General features: G+C 28.7%; 1 protein-coding gene across 1 annotated transcript in view; it reads left to right on the top strand.

Moving 5' to 3' along the window:
• Positions 1-10,000, top strand: part of LOC101238218 (maternal embryonic leucine zipper kinase) — a 47,595-nt gene that overhangs the window by 5,695 nt on the left and 31,900 nt on the right. The window lies entirely within an intron of this gene.

The raw sequence follows: 10,000 nt of genomic DNA, 5'->3' as shown, positions 1-10,000 counted from the left end.
ATTTGTTAATATTAAACATTTAAAAAAATGCAATATTAAATTTAGTTATTTAATATTAAAAAAAAAATAATAAATAAAATAAACGCTCCCTTATAGCAATAGTAAAAAAGCCATTAAATAACATTTAACTCGTTTTGCAGTAATTAATATTATTGCTATAATTTAAAAAAGTTAATGTCTTTAAAAAATAAAAAGAATTTTGTGACATCAAGTTCACATTAGGCTGATGCGTTAAGCATTTTGTATTTGAAACAAGGTCTGCAATTGCAACTTATAAGACTTTTAAAAATATTAAATACGAAATTACTGAAAAATATTGAAAACCTTTTAAATTTACGCCTTATATTTTTTATGTATTTTTATCAGAGGATTATGTGAAAATGGATTCTTGTGAGACAATTTATGCAGAGGACTCTTCTTTAACGAAAAACATTGCAGCTTTTTTCTTATTCAAAAAAAAAGCGCCAATTTTGAAAGTTTTTAATATATTTTAGTAATCTCAATTTTAATATTTTTCACATTCATTTTCTTGTTACTGTAAGATTGAGATTTAAAAATTTCTAAGGTTTCCAAGACGAGCAAGATCTGAAAGTATTATGTATTACCAAACTTAGTAATTTGATTAATGTCATAAGTTTATTAGCGAAAATCTAAATGAATACAGCGTGCATTCAGAAATGTTACACTTTCTATAGAAGTTGTGTCAGTTTGTCAGATTTAAAAAGGTTTACTTTTTTTATCAGGAATAAATCATAAATTTGCATTCCTAGCTTTTGGTTAGCAAAGTCATTGATGATGTCATCAAAGTTCATTTTCCTTATGATGTCACATTCAATAATTCATAATAGATATTTCATAAGAGACAGATTAGTCTGCCGTTCTTGAAGCATTAAAGTACGCAGCCTACTTTTGATAAATTTCATTTTAGAAACAATCTTTTCCACAGTTTATTAACATTAGCACATGGTAAATACAGAGCACAACCTCAACATTAGGGAACTTTCCTGCAACCTCAACATTAGGGAACTTTCCTGCAACCTCAACATTAGAGAACTTATTTTCTACTCTTTTTCTTATTTGAAGACCACTCGAGAAAAAACTGCACAGTCACATTAAAAATGTTTTAAGAAAGTGTTTATTGATCATTTATAAAAATCTATGTATAAAATTAAAAAAAAAAAAAAATTTAATTTCAATTTAGAATAAAATTTAAATAACTAAATTTAATACTTTTATTCTTCTGAATTTCAGTTTTCTTTGCTTTATATGAAGACTTTAATAAGTGATCAATAACTACATTCTTAAAACCTTTGGAACTGTTTTAATATGTTGTTTCAAACAGCTACATTTTTTAAAACTTGTAACTGTTGTTTTTTCTCGTCTGCTCTTTACTTATTTTCTATAATTATTTAGTTTTTTGTTTTTTCTGTTGACAAAGACACTTGGCATTTGCGAAGTCATTGTACATCAATAAGATAGAGCAAAATAAATTTATATTAATCTGTTTTCTTTCATAATTACCAATTAATTTTAATACAACTTATATATTTTTTTAGATATGGATTGTTATTGTTTAATAAACAAATAGCTAATTTTTAGATATTAACTATTTATGAGCATAGACTCAACACTCTTTTCTTTATTATTTGCAGGGCCCCAGGCTTTGGCCCAAAACTCCTATAGCACACCCAACACAGTATTTACAATATGTTAGCCAGCCCAATTGCACTGCTTATACTGCGGAATTCCCAATAAGTTTTAAATTCCCAAAATTCAATGACCTTTTTTTCTTTGAAGTAAAAGGACACAATCAATAAAAGTTACCAATAATTTGTGGAACAATAACAATAAATATTCCCAATATTGCAAAAACCTATTAAAAATATATTCCTGGCTAACACCCTGATTTGTCAAGGTTCGTGTTTCAGAGTTATAGATTTGAGAGAGGGCTGTAACCGCAACTAAAAATAGCCTCCTCAACTGTAATGGTTTTCATGGCTTTGAGGAGGTGAATTGAAATTAAAAAAAAAAAATTGTAAAATTTAACAGTTAATTAAAATTTAGTTGTTTTTTTGAAAAAGCTTCTGTGCAATAGTTTAGAAACAGTATCATACCACCTAATTAAATCATGTTTTTGTAAACAAAAGCAAAATTAAAGGCCAAAATATTTGTGAAATTTAATAGTTTAATTATTTTGTTATATTTCAAAGGCAGTGAAGTATAGATAATTGCCAAAATATTTGTAAAATTATATATTTCAATTACTTCGTGATATTTTTAAAGCACGGGAAAGGCTATGGAAGTTTCAAAGGAAATAAAGGAACTAAACTTGTAAAAGCTGTGGAAAACTAACTTGTAAAAGCTGTGGGAAATAAATTGCATACAGGCAGATTTCTGAACTTTACAATGTTTTTAAACCAGGAATAAGTTGCAATATGAAAAGATTTTGTTTGCGCAAAGCTGTTGAAAACAAACTTTGTTCTAGAAGACCTAAAGTTACAACTGAAAAGACTGATAGATTATTACTAAGGTATTCCAAGAATAATCCTTGCAAGACTGCTGTTGAACTCAATTCATTTATGCATCAGTTTTATGGCACAAACTGTAGCGTCGTTACAACTAAATGTCGGTTATGAAAAAAAAATCTGTATGGTCATTGTCCAGTTAAGGAACCACTTTAAAAACCAGGATAAAATTTGTAAAAGATCATATTAGGTGGTCAGTTAATTAGTGGTGAAAAGTCCTTTTTTCTGATGAATCAAAGTTTATGTTATTTAGTAGTTACCGAATTAGGTATGTCAGGTGGAATTAGGTATGTCAATTGGAGACAGATTTTATTCAAAATATCAGTACCCACTGTTAAACATGGAGGAGGAAACGTCGTTGTTTAGGAGTGTTTTATTCGTGACAATGTGGGTCCCATATATATATATATATATATATATATATATATATATATATATATATATATATATATATATATATATATATATATATGTATGTGCAACCATGAATGTAAAAGAAGAACTTTATTGGGGCATTCCACATCAAATGGAACCACCCATCTGACATCACCGACTCAGATTTTGATGAAAATTGTCTCACATGTTGGGCATATGATCAGAAGAAAAACATGTAAATTTTTTTGTCTTAGGTCAATTATTTCCTGAGATATGACCTTTCAAAGTTTTGACCTTTTCACTTGACCTTGGTTATTTAAAATGTCATAACTTTTTTGCTATTATACTTTATTATATTTTGAAGTTGATTTTGGTGGCAAACAGAAGCTCTTGCACATACAAACAACTTTGTGTCTATACAAAAAAGTGATAAGTTCAATAGAAAAAAAGTTATTGGTTATTTGACCTTCGACCCTGGTCAATGGCAAAGGTCAAAGATCATAATTTTTTTTACACATTGCTTTTTCTATTGTGGATGTCCTATAAAAAAAACTTTTTGGGATTCCTATAAACAGCTTTGGGATTAATATTAAAGTATAAGTAGGTTCTAAAAATTTAATTTTTATCGGCCTCACAAATGCGGTATTTTGAGGTCATTTTCTGTAAATAGGCTATTGTAGATATATATTATTATTTACTTTTTTCCTTTTATTTTCTAGGTTGTAATTTAATTGCTAGTACTATATATACATGCTGAGTCAGTATTAAATTATATGAGGCTTAAAACTATATATATTTATATTAAAATAATCAATTCATTTCCATTGAATTAGTCGTCAAAAGACAACTTAGGAAGAAGTTTTTACCAACTTTCAAATTAAATTTAGATTAAAAATGACATTTTAAACGCAACTAAAAGAGTTAAAGAAGAGACAATACTATTGTTATGATTCTTTCCAACACCGTGAGAAAAAACAATATAAAACCTTAAGGGTAGTTACTAGTTAGCAGGTAGCTATGTATCCCTCAAAACTTACGGCTGGAGCAAAATTATGTGATACTTACCGAAAGAGGACCACTGGCTTACCTTCCAAAATAATATTACATGATGATGAAAATTCTGCAAATTGTAATACAGAGTCAGATTCTCAAAGCAGTTCCAGATCTCAAGATATTTGTAGTGACAAGGGAGATGAAAATTATCAGTGCCAGGAAAAAGAAATTTTAATTTTTAATAAATCCTTGTTGTTATTAGGTGAGTCACCCTTGAATAAACGCAAGTTACAAACTTTTAAAAGTTATATTCCGGAGAAAAAGAAAAGGTTTAAAAAACTTGTAAAAAGGATGTTAGACCTTTTATCACCTAATTCAGATGCTATTCCCGTTGTTACTTCAGAGGATGATGAATATGAAACAACTAAAAAAAAGGTTTCTAATGCATGTTCTGATGACATCGTTAAAGTGCTCCAGGATAAGTATAAATTAACACAAAGTAAGAGTGAAAAGATCATGATTTTGACAATATTTGTTGCTCAATGGAGTAATCCAAAAGTGCTGAGAGAATTCAATTGTTTGCAGCGACTTGTATCTCAAGCAAAAGAAGTTTTAATAACCAAAGGTGTTTTATCAACCCCTAACCCCAAAAAAGGAAATCACTACCTGTACATGTGAAAGATGTGGTAAAAGAGTTTTATTATTCTGACACTGTTAGCCGTGCAATGCCTGGAAAAAAAGATTTTCTCTCTGTTATGGAAAATGGGGAAAGAAAACATATTCAGAAAAGATTAGTTTTAAGTAATTTGAAGGAAGTTTATCAATTATTTTCAGAAAAGTATCCAAATATCAGAATCGGGTTTTTGAAGTTTGCAGAGCTATGTCCAAAAGAATGTGTCTTTGGAGGAGCAAGTGGTACTCTCTCTCTCTGTTTATGTACCATCCATCAAAATGTTAAGCTCATGATAGTCGGATCACATATGGATAATTTACAACTAGAAGATGAAATAGAATCCTCTGTTAAAAACTACAAACATGCTTTGGCTAAAATCCAATGCAATCCTTTCTTGCCAGCATGTCCTCTAGGCGAGTGTAAAAATTGTTCTAGAGTTGCTATGCTAAAGGAATAGCTGTTGCAATGCTTTGAAATTAAAGGAGTTGAAGAAATTGAGTAAAAACAGTGGACTACAACAGATAGGTCCCAGCTTCAAACCTTTATACAGTCCTCTGATGAATTTATTGCAAGATTTTTAGGGAGCACTGGACAAATAATCAAGCAACTTTACATCCTTTTGTTTTTAATTATAAATATGAAGGAAATTTATGCCATGGAAGTTATGTGCTGCTTTTGGAATGTAATACTCATTACATAATTGCAGTTCATCTTTTTCAGCGTAAACTAATTATTTTTTTAAAAGTGAAATTTGAAGTATTAAAAATAACATATTTTAGTGATGGCTGTGCAGCACAATACAAAAACTGCAAGAATTTAATAAATCTGTGCTATCACAAAGAGGACTTTGGTATTCCAGCCAAATGGCATTTCTTTGCCACAAGTCATGATAAGGGCTCTTGTGATGGAGTTGGAGGAACTGTTAAACGTGAAGCAGCAAAAGCAAGCTTGCAATGTCCATACCATGACCAAATAATGACCACTTATCAATTATATATGTTTGCTAAAGAAAATATCCATATAATTTCCTATAAATACCTCACTGCAAATGATTGGTAAATCAAATCCAAAATATTGAAGGAAAGATTTGCTAAATAAGGCATTTTTATTGCTTTTCAACAATTTTTTTTTTTTTTTTTGTTATTTAGGTGCCCCAAGAAGACCTAACGGTCTTATCACAGAACACCGGGGAAGTGCATTTAACCAGGAAGTTCATGCTTCCTTCCTTACCGTGATGCTAAAATATTTCCAAAGCTCGTTTTGAACCTGGATCTCCTGCTTAAAAATCAAGCGCTCTAACCACTGCGCCACTGCCGCACAAACATATATATATATATATATATATATATATATATATATATATATATATATATATATATATATATATATATATATATATATATATAGGCCAATTATCACCAAATTATAGTATATTTGGTATATTGGTATATAACCTAGGACCTATATTCAATAAATTACCTTAAAAAACTGTATAATTATAAGGTATTTAAATATTAAATTTTCAGAGCCTACTTATACTTTAATATTAATCCCAAAGCTGTTTATGGAAATCCCCAAAAAAAAATTTTCATGGAACATCCACAATAGAAAAAGCAATGTGTAAAATGTTAAAAAAAATAAATGACCTTTGATCTTTGCCATCGACCAGGGTCAAATGTCAAATGACCAATAACTTTTTTTCTATTGAACTTATCACTTTTTTGTATAGACACAAAGTTGTTTGTCTGTGCAAGAGCTTCTGTTTGCCATCAAAATCAACTTCCTAAGTAGAGTAGCAAAAAAGTTATGACATTTTAAATAAGGTCAAGTCAAAAGGTCAATTAAAAAGGTTATAACTTTGAAAGGTCATACAGGCGTGGACAGGAAAGGCGTGCAATCGCACCCTATTCCTGACCACACATTTATTTCTTTTTTGCGACAACTTAACCACGGCTTTTTAGATTTTTGAAAACGTTTCAAAAACTTGCAAAATAAAGTATAAGGTAATAAAGCGCGAAATTGCTTTTACAATTGTATACTATAAAAAAATTTTTTATTTAAGTTATTGAAAGATACTATATAGTAAACAAGTGCATTTTTTACGATGTAAATGTTTTTAAAACAACTTGTATGGTTAATTTTATAAACAACAACGAAAACGATTGTTTCAATAAAACCATAAATTTAATAGTTTAATAAATTTAATTGTTGTTATGCATTGTGTAAAAACATTTCATTAGAGAGTAAACTTTCTTTTTTGAAATGTTTTTACACAAAGCTAAATGCTTTTAAATAAAGTTTTAAAATGCTATTAAATAAATTATTAAACTAAAATAAAAACTTTTATTTATTTCAAAAGTATTTTTGTTTTAACAATGAGTGTAATTTTTCTAAAACAATTTGTATTCTTAATTTTATAAACAACGTTGACAACGAATTTTTTTTAAAACAATTTGTAATCTTAATTTATAAACAATGATGAGTATCAATGTGTTTCAATAAACTTTTTATAAAAAATGCATTAAGTTAATATCATCGAAAACATTGTAATGTCTTTTTTTGCTATTTTATTACTATGTTTGAATGCAATTACATTATTTATTTTATAAACAACTACGACTTTAAAGAAATATTGTGTCTTCAATAACTTTTTTAAAAGAATACATAAAGTTAGTCGTCCAATTCTGAAGTGGAAGTGAAATCATCGTTGCTGCTGTTTTCATCACTACTATAATTTGTTTTACCTGATATAGTTTTTACCTGATGTTTAGTTACTACACAAGTTCCCTCTGTAAACACTTTTAAAGAATTAATTGAGACTCCTTAAACTGAAGAATCGCCTAAAATAGCTATTTTGTTTCTTGCACAAATCTTTGTACCATATTTTAACAACTAACCCGTTTTCTTCTGTGTATCCTATAATTGTTTCTTTACCCCATGAAAGAAAAGTTTTTAAATTCTTAGATATTGGTTTATTAACATAAATTGTGTTTACAGAAGATGCCATTTTAAAAATCTCTTTATACTTAAACTTATTTTTTCTTCTGCATACAACTTTTTCCTCTTTTAAAAAGTAATAAGAAATAAAAAGTTAAAAACTCACTTATTTTGATGCAACTAATATATGCTATTTCTAACCTTATTTACGTCGATTGATGTCTGTAATATCTACTGCAACTCTAATTATACCGGTCTATGAATTTCCTAATCCTAACCCTTACCATATTTGTTTTTTAAATGCACAGATTTTTTTCTCGAGAAAAAAAGTTACGTCACTGCTTATTCCAATAAATTTTATAAAAAAAGAAAAGAATAAATTTTTAAGATTGATAAACAAAAATAATAGTTAAATATATAATACTAATTTGAAAATTAAAAAACTTTCTAAAAAAAAGTTCATATTAAAATACTCGAACTCGAAACTCACACCGAGGGTATGTTGCATTAGATATCATCTTTGATAAGTCCTAATTAGTGATTCTTCCCGGGAAAAATTTTATTCCAATTTCCCGGAATCCCAGGAAATTTTTTTCGGGATCCCGGGATTTTTGTACACACATTTTTTAACTTTCCCGCCAAAATCAGAATTTTTTGTTTTCCGGACCATAAGAAATATTGCTTATTTATATTGTTTACATATTGAAATTTATCGCAGCGCATTGGGAATTTTTAAAAAAATGTCCTTAAATCTTAAAACTTCGAAGGTTTGGAGTTATTTTGATCTTAAAAAAGCAGACGAGGCACAATGCAAACATTGTCCAAAAATATTACTATGCAAAGGTGGTTCCACTGTTGGATTGAAGAGGCATTTAGAAAAAATCCATAATATTATTTTAAATAAAGAAGAAGAACCATCAACTAAAAAACGTTGTGTTCAATTAACAATTGATTCCATGACAAAAAAAGTTTCATTGGGAGAACGATTGGCTCGTTTTGCTGCGATTGATGGTTTTTCTATTAATGCAATAACTGAATCGGATCAAATTCGTGAGTTGCTTCGTGATAAAGGCTTCACTCTTCCTAAATCGAAAACAGATGTCATGAATCTTATATATATATATTATTTGGAAATAGTCGAAGAAAATAAAAAAAAGATACTCGAAATAAAAGAAAAAAAATGCAAGTTTAGTATAGATTTGGATGAATATTCAAAACATGGCAGAAGATTTATGAATATAAATCTTCACTTTAATGAAGGCTTTATTAATCTTGGATTAGAGCGAATGTTAGGATCGCACAATTCAAATGATTGCCTAGAACTACTCATCAAAAAATTAAACATGTTTAATGTAAGTCTTACAAATGATGTAGTTTGCATAACAACTGATGGTGCTTCTGTTATGGAAAAATTAGGATATACTTCGCCTTCTGAATATCAACTTTGTTTTGCACACGCAATACATTTAGCCGTTGTTGATGTAATATATAAAAAAAAAGGTAAAAATAATAATCAAAGTACTAATGACAAAGATATTGAAGATGATGTCTTTGATGATGATGATGATTATGATGAGGAGGAGGATCAGCAAAATGAAATTAGTGACCAAGTTCCTGATCTTGTTCCTGAGCTTCATAAAGTTCTTGTTAAAGTTAGAAAAATAGTTGTAACTTTTAAAAGATCTCCTTTAAAAATGGATTCTTTAAAGCGTTATTCTAAAAATGAATTTGGACAAGAGCTAGTGCTAATTTTGGATTCAAAAACTCGTTGGAATTCAATGTTGACCATGATTCAAAGATTTATTAAAGTTAAAAAAGCAGTTTTTAAAACTCTCGTGGATTTCAGTTTAGAAAACCTAATGTTGTCTGATGATGAACTTACAGTAATTGAAAATTTAGCAAAAAGTCTGGAACTTATTCTTAGGTTCTGAAATGATTTGCAGAAGGGAAGCAACTTAATTAACAGCTGATGACACATTAAAATTTATGGTTAAAGAGCTTGATGTTCAAGATTGCTACCTAGCAAAAGATCTTAAAAATGCTTTAATTGAAAGAATATGTCAAAGAAGAAAAAAAGATCTTGTTGGTTTACTAAAATTTTTAGATAATCCACTATCTTCAAAAAGTGATATGGATGATGACTTATTTAGCATGCCATCTAAAGCAGTTATGATAAATTTAGCGATTGAAATAGCTGGTCGACTTTTTCCCATAATTGAAAATATAGCAAAAGAAAAAGATAGCAATAGAAAACTTAACAATAGTATTATTGATATAAATCAGTTATCTGAATCTATGGCTGCCAGATTAGAAAAATTTGTAAAAAAAAAAGATGTTTTTGAAGTCAAGTGCAATAAATCAATTATGCGTCAAGAATTCAATCTGTTTGAAGCTACTAATAAAAGATCGCATAACTTAGATATGCTTTATAATGCGCTTTTAACTATTCGTCCTTCCAGTGTAGAGGCTGAAAGGGTGTTTAGTTCAACTGGATTTT

This window comes from Hydra vulgaris, chromosome 12, assembly GCF_038396675.1.
Source record: "Hydra vulgaris chromosome 12, alternate assembly HydraT2T_AEP".
NCBI classification, from domain to species: domain Eukaryota; kingdom Metazoa; phylum Cnidaria; class Hydrozoa; order Anthoathecata; family Hydridae; genus Hydra; species Hydra vulgaris.
The sequence above is the reverse complement of the archived record's forward strand: the minus strand, read 5'-3'. Positions and strand labels throughout refer to the sequence as shown.